Here is a 15,424-nt window from a genome sequence, read left to right on the forward strand (position 1 = left end):
AAAAAGTGAAAGGAATTTAGAAGACGTTAGCCTTAAGAGTTTCATGGTTGTGTGTCAAATCTGTCATGCCTCTACGGCGGCACCATTACAAATTTACGATAGGCATGAAGAGCTAATGGGGGGTATGAAGAGCTAATGGGGGTATGAAGAGCACATGCAATGTAATATTTTTTATATTATTTTTTGGAAAACAATGTAATATTTCCATATAGTAATGATCTCTTCGGATTTTTATTTTTTTCTTCATACTTTTTATAGTTTTATTTTTACAGTTTTTATTTAAAGCTGTCGTGTCTTCTAATTGATGATCAAACACTCATTCACTATATTTGGTAACACTCCTAAAGCACATAATAATAACTAATATATGAGAATGTTACCATATCAATCACAACAGTCATAAGTTCAAACCTTACCTAATTTAGTTGTAACAATGACACAAAAAAGCCTTTGGTGAAAGGGTTAAGTTTCCTAACTGGTGTGGTCTAAATTTGTTGTCTAGTTTTATAGTGGCATGAGTAATTCTCTTTAGGTGATCTGTTTGATAACTTTTGGTGTACCATTTTATCTAGGTCAAGCTCCTCACAAAGGGGCCTCTTAAATCCTTGTTAAAAGGTTGAGAGGGTGTTCACTTATGGTGTCGATGACGGATACTTTGAATACAAAATATATCTATACATCTGAAAAAAAGTCAAGTTTCCTAGACACACTCCTAGTATTATGATGAGACTTGGACTCTGTTTAGGAGTTTGAAGGTGAAAGAAGTGTAGGAATTTAGATATGAGGTGGAGGAAAAAATAGAGAATATTATAACAATAAAGACTGAATTTATAAAATTTATTAAAACATAGAGATTTTACAATTTTTGAGCTTCCAAAATTAGAGATTTTACATCATGAAGAAATTAAATCCTCCAAAATCCTCTCCTCGCAAAGTCTTTCATTCTTTCCACTCCATCCTTTCTTTTCTCCATAGTATTCCTCTCCTAAGCTCGCAAAAAAGCCTTTTTTTTTTGTGTTATTAAAATGTTCAAGCATAACTATCGGAAGAACTACTTGCTTTGGTGCTGTTGGTCGCAATGTACAACCTTGTCGATGGCGACGACCGCAACGACTATATCAATGACATGTTTATTGATGTCAAAGAACGCAAAAATAAGGAGATTTTGAGAGACGAGGGAGATGATGGGCGGAGAGAGAAAAAATGTGTAAGGTATTAAGGGTACATTATAAATCTATGGAACATCATCCATCTAACGGCTCACATAACTCGTCCACGGTGAGAGATTTACTTAACTTGCCTACCATGGCCTTTTCCCTAGGATAATTAATATTGTTTTTTATAACTCAATGAGATTGGCATTTGTAAAAACTAAAAATATGCAACTAACATCTCAAGTGGAGACCACCGGAACAAAATGGTTAAGACAAAAATGTACAAATATACTCTCTCATAAAGGATTTCTAACTAGTTTATTTGCCAACAAAAATAAATATCTTCAAGGCATATAATAGTTCAATTGCTTATAAACCTAGGAGAATATTAACCTTTATACTTAATATACAAGTTAATGAATCAAATATAAAAATATATTGTTCAATTTAAGTCTTAATACAGTTTTCTTAGAAATAAGACTTAAATTTGTCTTTCACAAATACTCAAACTAGTCCATCGAAATTAACAGTGTGGAGAATCGAACTTGATACCTTGAGAGAAGTGCACTCCAAAGTCTAAATCCAACACCACCATGTCAACCAAGTGAGTTTCACCCTTTTTTTTAAGAAGTCAAACTAGCCCATCAAAACTAACATAAAGGAGAATCGATGTGAGACAATACAATTCGGTTTCAAGCCAATACCATCAGACCAACTCAAGTGGATTCACCTATATTTCTTTTATTATAAACAAATTTCAATCTCATACTTGTACTTCAGCTACTGAAATGAAATTTGATAATCTCATTTAATTACGTCATGCAGTTACAACTCTTAGAAATCCGAGCTAGATCAACAACCAACATCGTTTCTCTATATTCCTTAAAAAAAACATCATTTCTCTATATGATACGTACCGTACGATTTCAAATTAACGGTTGAGATTAACTATTGCTTGAAACCATGTGAATTCGGACCGTAGGCGATCCCCACCCCAACAGAAAGCCAAACACACCCCGGTAAATGTTGTTGTCAACCAGCAAATCATGAATTTCTCAATGATCTGGAACTAACAGCTTGTACTTTCTCAACTAAATGTCCATTATGAAAGCAATATTGTACGCAACAAGAAAGTTTTTCCACCAATCCACTAATCAATATCATCACAAACAATGGAACAACATTTCAATCTTCTCCCAAAGTTAAGTGTAGTGGAAGCCGGACTAGTTATGTACGTTCTAACACAATCAACTCATATAATGATTTCCAAATAACCATGCATTTTGTCCATTCAAGTCAAAATTTCTTAGTTATGTGGCAGACAGCAGAGAATTATCTGCACCAATTTACATTTCTTTATCTTAGTGGTTATTAATTTTAGGAAAATAAGACTTTTAATAAGTATCCTTAAAGCACTTTTTAAAGGCTTTTAATAATAAGTTTTTACGGATATTTGTGGATTCAATGCATTGAAAATTGAAGTATTAGACCTTTATATTTATACTTTTTTTTATCTTAATTTTCCAATTTTTATGAAACTAGACAAGTAAAAGCGTGTTCAAGTTAGCAATGGAATTTGAATACTACAAAGTTATATTTGTATTTTTATTTTATTTTATAATTTTGTCAAATTTAAAAGTTAGTCGAACATCCAATTTATATAATTCTTAACTTTCATTATCTTTTTGCTTAAAGAAAAAACCTTACCACTCGATTGTGGGTTCTTTAACTTCTCTAAAAAGTGTTAATTATATATGCTAGTTTTATGTGAGCTACTAGTTTAATCAAAACATAATTGAATTGCAAAGTAGATATATAAAGTTAACTTCTGAGAAAAATGGTAGGATTGATTGAATATGTTTGTCGATAAAAATATGTACAATGGATATTTTTAGACAGAGCTAGTATGATACGGAAAATACTTGAATGATATTGGGGTTGGTGACATTGGTCAACCACAATGTCACAAGTATAGCCCTAATTGTTGTATTTGGCTATTCTACCATGGTATTTGAGTTAGTTTTCGCTGATGGGTGTACACGAGGTCTCACATTTGACTTGGATTCTCCTAATTTACAACGTTTATATTTCCATTTCCATTTCTCTTATACACACATTCTTTCATCATTCTCCGAAAATATAGTTGTTTTCAATGCATGGAGCTAAAATCAATAATGAACATGAATTTTTGCTGCTGAATTATCAATTCCGCATGTCCTTTGAATGAATCGGACATCCCTACGACCTTCGCATAACTTAGAAGACTTGAGAAATATTTGTCTAACTCGTTTATAGCCGTTCTTAATTTGATTGACCCTTATTCGTCGACTTGAGCATTTGTTTGTCTTCTGCTAATAACTTAGATCATTATCAAGTATAAATAGTTTCAAAGAGTCCATCAATAAAACTCATCCACATTTCGTATAGAAAAGTAGAAAATTGCAAGATCAAACTCGCGACTCCAAATACATCAAATATCTTTGCAATTTTTTACCATTTGCATTGTGCTAATTGTGGAACAAAATAATTCAATTTTTTTTTTTTTAGATCAAAACAATTCAACTTTAATTAGCTAAACTACTTAGGTTCATCGGGTTTGAGTAACTAGTTTGAACTAAGGGAAAAGAAGTTTGAGGTTATGGGTTCAAATGCGAACGAATGAGTAAATATTAATCTAACAATAATTAAAGATTACCATAAAAAAACACTTAGGTCAATAAATTTAGCTTTTTTCCATTTGAATGATAACAATTTTCTAAACCCACCTATTATAGTAGTTATACTAGTTACTATTCTGCTGCAAGCAACCTTTTTCTTTTTGTTGACAAATGCTGCATGCAATTTCTTCAGTGTGTGACTATTTTCTTTCCTAAAATGATGTCGTTATTCATTTTTGTAAAATGTAACCAAAACTTCCGTATATTTATTTGCTAGGAAGATATGTTCTCTCCAACATTCTTCCAAGGACAAGTTTGTCTTCCTATGTATATTGTTTTAGTACGAATGTCTTCCAGTCTACTATACATTATTGAGGTCGTGGTATAACATAAGTCAAGGAGGCCATGAGGCCATATTTTTAACAAGATGAGTTTATCAAATTAAACATTTATAATTTATTTGTCATACTATATTTTTATTGTTAACAATATTGAATTTTAATAGAGAATAACAAAGAAACAAAGAGATGGTTAGGGTTTCATAAAATAGTGTTTTTTTTTTTTTTTTTTTGAGAGAGGGTTTCATAAAATATTTCAATAGCTTAACATTACCAAAGGTTATAAGAGAATATATAATAAATCTGATGGACTCTAACTTACTAATATAAAGACTCAATAACTTAAGCCCAATACTTTATTATCTAACATTTATAACTAAATTAAGTTTTTTTAATCCATTTTTTGTCAAGATTTTTATTAGATAATCAATTAATTGATTTGAGTTCAAATATAAGTGGATGTCACTGATTACTTGTTTCAAAATAATAAGAATTAATCTTAATTGGTCATTATTCTATGTATAAACTATATGAACCCCAATATATTGAATATACAACATATTATCTGTTATCCTATCTCTATCTAAAGAACATTAAAGACATAAGAAGTCCTGATTGGAGAAGAATTTTTGTGTGTTTTGATAATGCTATCAATAACCTATTTATTTACTCAACTCTTAATTTTTATACTTTCAAAATAAATAAATTTTAAGTGAAGTGACCATATAGGCAATTCCTATATGAAAACACATTTGTGGAAATAATGAAGCAATATAATCCTACGTTATTATTATTTTTTTTTTGTTAAATAGTTCAATAGTTAGAAATCCACTTTTATTTGATGAATAAGCGGGGTAATCGGAGTTCAAACCCCGATCCTATATATATATATATATATATATATATATATATATATATATATATATATATTATACAATGTCTCTGTCAACTGAGTTTAGAAATTCACCTTTATATGGTAATTAAGTGGGATATATGGGGTTCGAATCCCGATCCTATATTACACAATATCTCTGTCAACTGAGTTATGCTCGCGTTGATCATGTTAAATGTTATTTAGCATTAGCGTATGATATTGAAAATATGAAATATCTAAAATTTCTAAACAACAAGCATAAGTGGATCCATAACCCACTAAACATAAAATATAGGGCAAATGCATCTAAAGGTCCTTTAAGTTTTTCGTTTTTCCCAAAGTGGTCCTTTAAGTTTCAAAAGTCCCAAACAAGTCCTTTAAGTTTCAAAAGTCCCAAACAAGTCCTTTTAGTTTTTGAATCGTTTCAAACAAGTCCTTTTAGAGGATGATGGTGATGATTCAGATGATAGCAACAAAGAGCATTATCCACCATTTGTCATATGCCTAAAAAGATGACTAATTTTAAGTGGGTGTTAGGAGCCAGATTTGGTACCAAAGATGAGTTCAAGGAAGCAATTACCAACTATGCTATCTACAATAGGACTTGTTTGAAACGATTCAAAAACTAAAAGGACTTGTTTGGGACTTTTGAAACTTAAAGGACCACTTTGGGAAAAACGAAAAACTTAAAGGATCTTTAGATGCATTTGACCTAAAATATATAACTTCTTTTAAAAACTAATATAACATGTCATAACTATTTCCAAAATTAAAATATAACCATATGGAGAAGGAAGGACACATGCATCCCACCAAAGTAGTTTGGGTCATCAACCGTTGTACTGGCCTTGACCATGTTTAATTTTTATATGAATAATTCGTGGCCAACATTAGAAGAGAGACAAAAATGTTTAATTTTTATATGAATAATTCGTGGCCAACATTAGAAGAGAGACAAAATGAATGAGTACCACGATATATTAAAGTACATCATTCACATATGTAATTCTCTTTGAGAAATTACAATAAAAGAGTGGTCAATGTAGTCGAATCACAAGCTAAAGCAATGCTCTCATCATTAACTCACTTGGAAAAATATTAAACTTCAATGATTTAAATTAATCTATCCTCATGGAAAAGTATATATTTGTAGTATTATTTTATATTTCTTGTTTTATAATGCGCATTTCGGAGTTAAGAAAAAGTTATCATGGCAACACTTCCAATTTAAATTACCATGCACTTATCACACTTATTTTAAATATGGGTTGTTATGTTTACGTACAACATAAGGAGTATCGGGTTTATATATCAGTACCATAAGCAAAATTAATCACTGTCCTACATATAGTAAGAATTTTTAGATCACAAGAGATAATATTTAAGAGTCTGCTATTACTCTTTCTACCCTATTGGCTTCTCACGCGCTTTATTTTTTCTCTTCCAAATACTCTTTACTCAACAAATATAAATCAAACCATATTTCGGTAAATAATATCCGAACTGTTCTAAAATTCCTTATGTCTATTCAAAGCTTCTAAATATACATTTCAGATTATATTTGCTGAAGTATTGCAAAATTGTTCGGCAAATAGAATCCAAAATATGTCAAACCTACCAGAAGACCATGTTTTGAGACAGATTACAATGTATAAAAAGACACAGTTCAAATTATATAAATTGAACGTTAACATACAATTCAGATTATATTTTTCGAACTGTGAAAGCACACAGAGGCAGAATATGTGTTCACTGCTAAACACCCTTATTTTTGGGAAATTGACGAATCAAGATTGATTTAAACATGTATCAAAATAAATTATAAGCAAATAAATTAATGAGACCATATGAAACAGCACACACGTGTAACATAAAATTAAAACAATGGCTCAAATATTTAAATGTTACAACCAAACCAAAATCATTCAAACACAAATTAAAAAACATAAATTATCCATAGGTTACAACCCAGTAATAAAACTATTGGGTAAAGAGGGGTTAGTGGTAGCAACTATTAAGTAAAGAAAAATATTTACGGAATATGTACGAATACTTAAAACAATAAATCAATCGTTCTATCTATGATATCTAAACACCAATCCCCGGCAACGGCGCCATTTTGATGAAGTAGTTTTACATCAAAAACAAGATAAGTATTTGTATCGTCTCCACAGGGATTAGTGCGACATCACGGATATTTCAACATCAAATATCATTCTAAGTAAAAAGGGTGATTGTTTGTTTGAATTTACAACTATGTTAACTAAATGCAAAAAGTAAAAGATGAGATTAATAAGGATTGAAACTTGTTAGGAGTAGCGTTCCTTAACCAAGCGTCACACGTAAACTAATGATCCATACGAATTCTAACTTTATAAACAACATTATCACAATCAATTCTAAACTATCCTTCGTGTCCAAAGCGATATAATTAATTCTAAGGTATCGTTTAAACATTCGTGTCCAAATCCCTTAAACGATAACAAAGTCGATCGAATAACCTAATCGACCGTGTCCAGCCTGATTAAGTATCCGAAAGCATTTAACTCTTGATTATGGTGATTATCACAAGATTAACAAACTTGTCAAGAATGATATAACCTAAGATATATTGCTACTCTAGCTCTAGATTCAAGAGTTTGTGTCCAAATCATCTTGAATCTCATTGAAAGCATTAACACAAGAATAACAACAATATTGAATATAAATTGCTAGAATCATATTTTGCAAGATCAAAAGATTACATGTTAGCAAGAATCAAGTACCTCTCATCCCAACAAAGAGTGTTTAGCTACACATCATCATGGAAGCCTTGCAAGGATGGATTGAAAAGGAAGGAACCATTACACTTGTGATGTCTCAACAAAGGAATAAGGATCCAACTTCCAAAATCACTCTCACTTCATATGATCTACCCTATTTTCTCTCTAAGATATTACAATGAAAACTAAGAGAAAAGCTATGAAAAAAACTCCTAAGTTACTAAGACTAATATGAACTAACTATCTCTCTAATGAAATTCTAATAATATATAATATATCAAGCCCAAAATATCTAAAAAATATCTAACATAATATCTAACATAATATCTAAATAATATCTAACAAAATATCTAAATAATATCTAACAAAAGCAAGTGGGCCACTTGAATTGAGCAAACCGCCTAACTCACGCTAATAGCGCCAAAATCGCTAATAGCGAAATTTCTTTAAGCTCCAGATACGCCAATAGCGTATCTCTCTGGACTTTGACACTTCTTTGAACACGCTAATAGCGTAGAACACGCTATTAGCGCCATTTCTTCAAGCTTGCTGGACAACTTTTACCATTTCGCACTTTTTCATGATAAATTGGTCTTTGATCAGTGTCTTGAGGCTAATTCCTGCACAAAAGGATAGAGTAATGATAAGTAAAGCGTAATAAGGCATTTAACGCTTATTTCTCGGCTTTTCCTTCAATAACTTGCAGAACAAGTAACAAAAAGTGCTTAAAATATAACATGAATTTAACACTTTTATGACACTCATCAGTAGCCCTAACACCCCTACCACGCCTATCACGCCTACGACGATAAACAATCCCTCCCTGAGCCTCATGGAAAATTGCATGCAAACTAATCCAAGGCGGACTTTCCTACAGCACCTGACCACAGCCAATGATAGCAAGGGCATGGTCTCAGATGTGTGCTAAGTGTGACCTGAAGTCTAGCCACTGTTGGTCTCCACGCTCCCTCAACGGCAAGCTCATCAATGGTTTTTTGCTCATATGGCCTTGGGATATGAGCATCTTGTTGTTGACGTATGATGTATAGATGTGAAATTACAAAATACCATCTTATGTATTAAATTGTATTCTCTAGACCAGTCGGAGCAGGCAGACCCAAATCATGCTCAGTCAGCATAAAGGAAGAATTAGATAGTGCACCAAATTATAACAAGTATAAAGTAGTAAGTTATCATCTCCACAGGGTATTAAAAAGCAGTAACAAAGATGAATGAGCTTGCAGGTTTTTTAATTGTCATGCAAAATGCGAGATTAGGTTTTTGATTCAGATAATTAGCGATGATTAGGGTTTCCTTCAATCTCATCTACCTTCTTTGTTGGGATTAACTCGTTTTGTTATTAACTTTTGATCTGCCTTGATTGGAGAGAGTAGGACATGAACCTGTGATGCAATAGTGGAAAATTCGAGTATTTATGTCGTGAAGCGACGTTCTCCTAAAGAAAAACCATATCCCTAACAATCATACTTATGTTTGATTTAAAAGATATTAATTTAAAATAAACAGTTTACTACTTTCCTTGTTCGGAAACCGACATGATAGTAAGTCATATACCTTAGTCTAGAGTTCAGGTCGACCGCTAGTTGAAAAGCATTAAGAATGGAACAAATACAAATTAAATCAGACACTTGAATCATAGACTCAATAAAAATTTATTAATTGATCAGGTTAACCAGCATGATCATGCAACTCTAATCAAGAGATGTTTAATTACACATTGTAACCGACATCATTACAAAACAGTAGAAAAATATACCCTAGAGAGAACAAGAGGAGGAGAAAACCCTCTGTCTTGAAGATTTGATGTTTGACCATTGCCTTGTACCACTAACTTTATGAATGAATAAAAGTGTGTGCAAGGGTCTGTATTTATAGCACATCATTACTTAGTTATTAAGAGATGATAACTAGGCTTTTTCCTCTGACCCATCTTGGAAAACAAGCTAAAATTGCAATTTCCTGCACAAAAGCGTAGATGAGAACAAGACAAGATTACCCCTGCCTTGAAACTTGGGATGAATTTTCCCTAACTTGTATTATCTTCAAAAGCCTTCAAAGAACCATTGATCTTCATTCTTCATATCCTCGATCCTTTATGAGATGTCTTGTTTAGCCGATTTACATGATTTTTCACTAAAAAGACTCAAAACACATGTGAAGTTGCATTATTTAGGATAAAAGTGAATTACAATTACTCAACTGAAAACAATACAATATTTCCCTCAAACCATGGACAACTCCTCAAAATAACCTCTTATTTGTCTTCAAATGCCAATAAAATAACAACAAAGAAAACCTAAAATATCATATGATGTTCCGTCATCACAACCGCAATCTTAAAGCATAACTTGATGATGACATGTCATCTTACGTTATTCATAGCATGTTTTCAGTCATTTTCAGTAGGTTTTACCAGCAAAATAGAGGAGTATTAGAACAATTGCCTATGATTTCGGAACATTTGTAATGTTTTCTATATTCGAGTCTGTAATTCTATTCTTCCCGAAATATAGCAATTTTAGGGTGTTTTTGATGTAATTCACGAAGAAATCATGCAAATCGGAAAAGCAAGAACATCCGTAGATTAGTGAAGACCTTGAGAAGATCAAGAATGAAGATTCAAGAGGCCTCGTAAGACTCTGCAGAGGGAGAAATTATGCTCCCAGGTACCAAAACATCTTATATGGAAGCAAACATCCAAAATGACGGAAAAACATAGAAAAAGGGTCTGGAACGCATGCACGTGCGCCTAGGGCTTGATCCATGCGCCTAGGGCATGGCTTGTGCGCCCCTTGCACTGATTAGTGCGGGCCAAAACTACTTTTTCCTACTTTTTTGTGGGAAAAGCCCGGTTTTTGGTCCCAACTTCAGGTGGAAACTCTCCCTATAAATACCATATTCCTCATTCATAATTTCTCGTTCAGAACTGAAGCAGTTCAAGAAAAAGACGATTCTAGGAGCTTTTCAGGAGGAGTTTTCTCTATCTTCTCCAAGTTTTTCTAGGGTATGTTTATTTCTTTTTGTAATTTGTTTTTAGTTATCATGGGTAACTCTAAGACAAACCACTGCTATTCCTTCACACTTGTCCTCGTCACAATGATTTCCTAAAATAAAATTTAATTAATTAATAATCCAACTCAACATGTTCACCTAAAAAGAGTTTTTTTTTTTTTAAAGATCTCAAAAAAATTGTCATGTATGCGTTGATCATGTGAAAATTAAAGAAAACCTGAAAATATAATGAGGGATTTACCATGGGGACGTAAATTGCTCGTTTAGAAAGTATGTTGAATATAATTTACAAATATGGTATCATAAACTCATAATTAGTGGTATCATAAACTCATAATGTCAACATCGAAACGACATATGCACCTAACAAAAAACTAATGTCATTTCAAGAACTTCTGCAAATTTTTAGACTTCAATGTCTCACAGCTGTTTCCATTTAGTATGAATCTTTTTAAAATATTAATATATTTTATACTACTGTGCTGCTGGATCAAAAGTGAGGATTGCACTATTTGATTCATTCAACTTCCGGAGTCAAAAACTATTCATCTTTTTTGGATATGCATTTTCGGCTCCTATTTTTGCAAAAATAAATAAATAGAGTTTTAGTCTCCTATTTCAAAAAATGGGTTTGGTCCTTTTAATATAATTTTTTTTTAATTTTCGTCCATTGTTTCATTTTTTATGATATGGAAGGGTATATTTTTTTTTTGACATATATATTTATTGTGACCTAATAAACCCTGAATTTAAGAGAGTATTTGATAGCATGTTCATTTTTAAGCATTTTTTAAAAAATGAACATACTGTTTAATTTAAGAGATCCAAAAATAAAATGGGAGATCAAAATTATATTAGGAAAAAGGTTAAATTTAGAAAGAAAAAAAACCATTTTTAAAAGATAAGAGGAAAAATTCATTTTTTTTAAAAACAATAGGTGGACCAATATGCATGAATATAAGCTCTTATAAACACATATATACACGTTTTTACACGTTTTTTTTTTAAGTTTTTACACGCTTTTTGACCTCATTAAGTGTAGTTAAAACCTATGTTACCCTAAACCCTCTATAAATACCCTTCCAACCTTCACCATTTCTCACACAATCATCTCACATTCTCTCCTCCTCACTCTCCTCCTCTTCCTTCTACAACAATGTTTTATCATCCTTGGTCTTTCATAGAAAGAGGCATCTTTGAAGATTTCAATAGGTTGCTTTGAACTTAAGACAAGGAAATACTTTACCAAGATGATTGGTGACCAACCTTCTTGGGGTAAAAAGAAGCAGATTTAGTTTTACCCCAAGAAGGTTGGTTTTCTTGTGTTTTTTTACCCCAGATTTAGTTTTACCCCATTGTAAATGTATCAATTATATTAATAAAATGAGATTTTATGTCTATTATTTTTGTTCCTTTATTAGTGTTTATATTTGCATTTATTTTATGATTGCGTATTGAATAAATAAATTTGAATAAAGTGAATACGAATACAAGTTGCGTATTAAATAAATTCGCATAAAGACTAATTAGACCCTGCGTGAATTCAAATAAAAATTGCGTATTGAATAAATAAATTCGAATAAAGTGAATAAATAAATTCAAATAAGGACTAATTAGACCTAGCGTGAATTCGAATAAAAATTGTATATTGAATAAATAAATTCGAATAAAGTCTAGAGCATACTTGTCGGGCGAGCAACACTTCACCCAACGATGTAATTCTATTTAGTAACTTTTGAAGACTAGCTGGATTTTCCCTCCACTTGAAGAAACCTCTAGTTGCTTGGTGAGCATGATTTCGCCCAACGATCCTATACTTTTTGTACTTGTATAAATAGGATTGTAATGAGATTTTAAATATACTTTTGATACCTAAGTCTCGTTTTAGAGATAGGGAGTGTGAGAAGTTGTGTCCACCACTGGAGGCCATTGAAGCTTAGATTCAAACTTGTTGATGTTCCTCATTCGTCATTCTAATTCTATTTGCTAGTTACCTTAATCATAGGTAACTAATCTCTCTTTGTTTGGGATTAGATGTAGCGAGCTAGGATTTCAATGTATTACTATTGATTTGGAAGGTTGTATACAATCTATTTTTCAATATAAGCTTTGGTTTAATTCTATACTTAATGCTTAGATAAGTCCTTTGACTTAATTCCCATAATAGAAGAATGCTTAATACCACTTTGGTCCCTTGACATATTCTAAAAGTTCAATTTGTCCTTGTAACTCTAAAATCAGGTTCGTTCCGTCTTTTTGAAGTTGAGTTTAGTCTTTTAACTTTAAAATCGATCAATTTTGTCCTTTAACTTAGCTAAGTTAATGCAACTTGGTCACATAACTTATGCAAGTAGATGCAACTTGGTCCCTATCGAGGGACCAAACATAACTATTAAAATAAGTAAGGGACCAAATTGATCAATTTTAAAGATAAGGGACCAAGCTGAACTTGTAAAATAAGTTAAGGGACCAAAATAACCGATTTTAAAATTAAGGGACTAAACTGAACTTTAAAAATAAGTTAAGGGACCAAACTGGTATTTAAGTCACACAAGGTTTATTATTATTGTAAAACTAACAAAAGTAAATAAAATTACCTACTATTAATAATAAGCTTGAATTATTTGTGTATTGCTTGTATTTGAAATCAAATGGAGTTAAGTCAGTTTACACTGTGCCTTTAGCTTACTCGATCCGTTTTTTTTTAAATACAATTTGTTGTCTTTTAAGTTAAATGTTTGTAATAATGTAGTCCTTTATGTTTTTTTTCGCAACAAGTTTTTCATTTAAGTCATAAAATATTTTTATCATTTGAGTTTAAAATACCCTCTTTTCTTCAAACTCGATTTAAAATTGCTTATATGGACCTTTATTCATCAGTTTGTGGGTCCAAATTCACTAGTCTAAAAACTAAGGTTCATATGTGTATTGTTTAGAACATGACCTCTTAAATATGGTGTACACCCTCCGGTCACTATTATAAGCAAAAATCTACATTCTAGATTCATTCAATTAATGATGTACATGGTCTTTATTATAGACCAAATACATCATTAAATGAATGAACCTAAAAAGTTGATTTTTGCTTATAATAGTGACCGGATGGTGTATTATTCATTCTTGGTTTGAAATGAAATTGGTTGATTACTTGATTTATAATGTTGTTCATGAAACATTTATCTGTAATATTAGGTTCGAATTCGGAAACAAAAAGGACAAAATGAAAGTAATTAATCATGTTCAGTGTTATAAGCACTTTTTGGACCTGCCCCCTCAATTTTAAAATGTAACAAGCATATTTCAAGGAAATCAGTTGAAAAATGGTAATAATTAATGTAAATATTTTATGACTTAAATGACCAATTTATTAAAAAAAATATTAAATGACTAATTTTATTTGTTAAAAAAATATTAATAACTAATTTGTTAAAAACATTTTAAAGGACAACATGAGGTAATTTGACCGGGTTTTTACTCGTTGTTTTGCATAAAAAAATATCTTAAATCTTTCTTGTTTTTTGTTCATTTTTAAAGTTTAATGCATAATTTATTATTATTTTGTCAATAGTACGCTCAAAGTATTACTGCAAATATAGAAACAAGTGGAATATGATGATAAAATGTTAGAAACTCATGTTAGGTAGTTTGAGCACGTAGAGAGAATACATGTAGATTATGTAATAAGAAGAGTTAACCAGATTGACTATAGAATTTATCATAGAGAAATAGTAGAAACTCAGGTTAGAAGACTTGAATATGCAGAGAGAAGACATGTATGTTCTTCAGTAAAGAGAGTAGATCTAATGAAAAGTAGTCAAATCATTAGAGGTAGAAGAAAACTTAGAAAACTATAAAAGTTTCTATTAAGAAATATCAAGAGATTAATGGATTGAAAAGAGATATGATATATAATAGAATATTAGGATCTTGATCATCTCCTTCCATTCACTCTCTCTTTCTCCCTCCTTCCACAACTTGTGTCTATCTCTCTCTAAATTTTAGACAGAAGATCAAGAGAGATAAAAGATATGGAAAAAATATCGAGAGAGAAAGAGAGGGAGAAGATGAAGCAAATTGGATCCTTTCTTTCACCTTTCTCTCTTTCCCTCCTAAGTCTCTATATGTCTTAATCTCACTCCTATCTTAATTAGATTTTTTTTTTTTCAATGAAGAGAGTGAGTTTAGGAGAGGGAATGAGAGAAAGGTGAAAGAGGTGATCCATATCCAAGATCAATTGAGAGATAGACACATTTTTTGGAAGAAGATAAAATGAGAGAGTGATTGAAAGAAAAGTAATTGGAGGCCAAGGAGGGAGTGATAGGAAATGAGACATAGACACGCTTTTATGACATCGTTTGATCTATGTAGTTGAACCTACTTAACGGCAGGATAAAATTTGTTTGTTGTTGTTGGATGATAAATGTGAAAAAAATTATAAAATTTATGAGTTAGTATATCTAAAAATAACTTTTAAAACAACAAATAAAATGAAACATAATGTGTATAGCGTGTCGCTGCAAATATTGAAGGTTCATATACCTTTATTTAAAGTTTAGCATGCCATTTTCATAAAAAAAAATGAAGAAGGTTTAGCATGCTATTTAAA

The sequence above is a fragment of the Medicago sativa genome, chromosome 3 (assembly GCF_051527215.1).
Source record: "Medicago sativa cultivar Bolivia chromosome 3, Bolivia_mono, whole genome shotgun sequence".
Classification (NCBI taxonomy): Eukaryota; Viridiplantae; Streptophyta; class Magnoliopsida; order Fabales; family Fabaceae; genus Medicago; species Medicago sativa.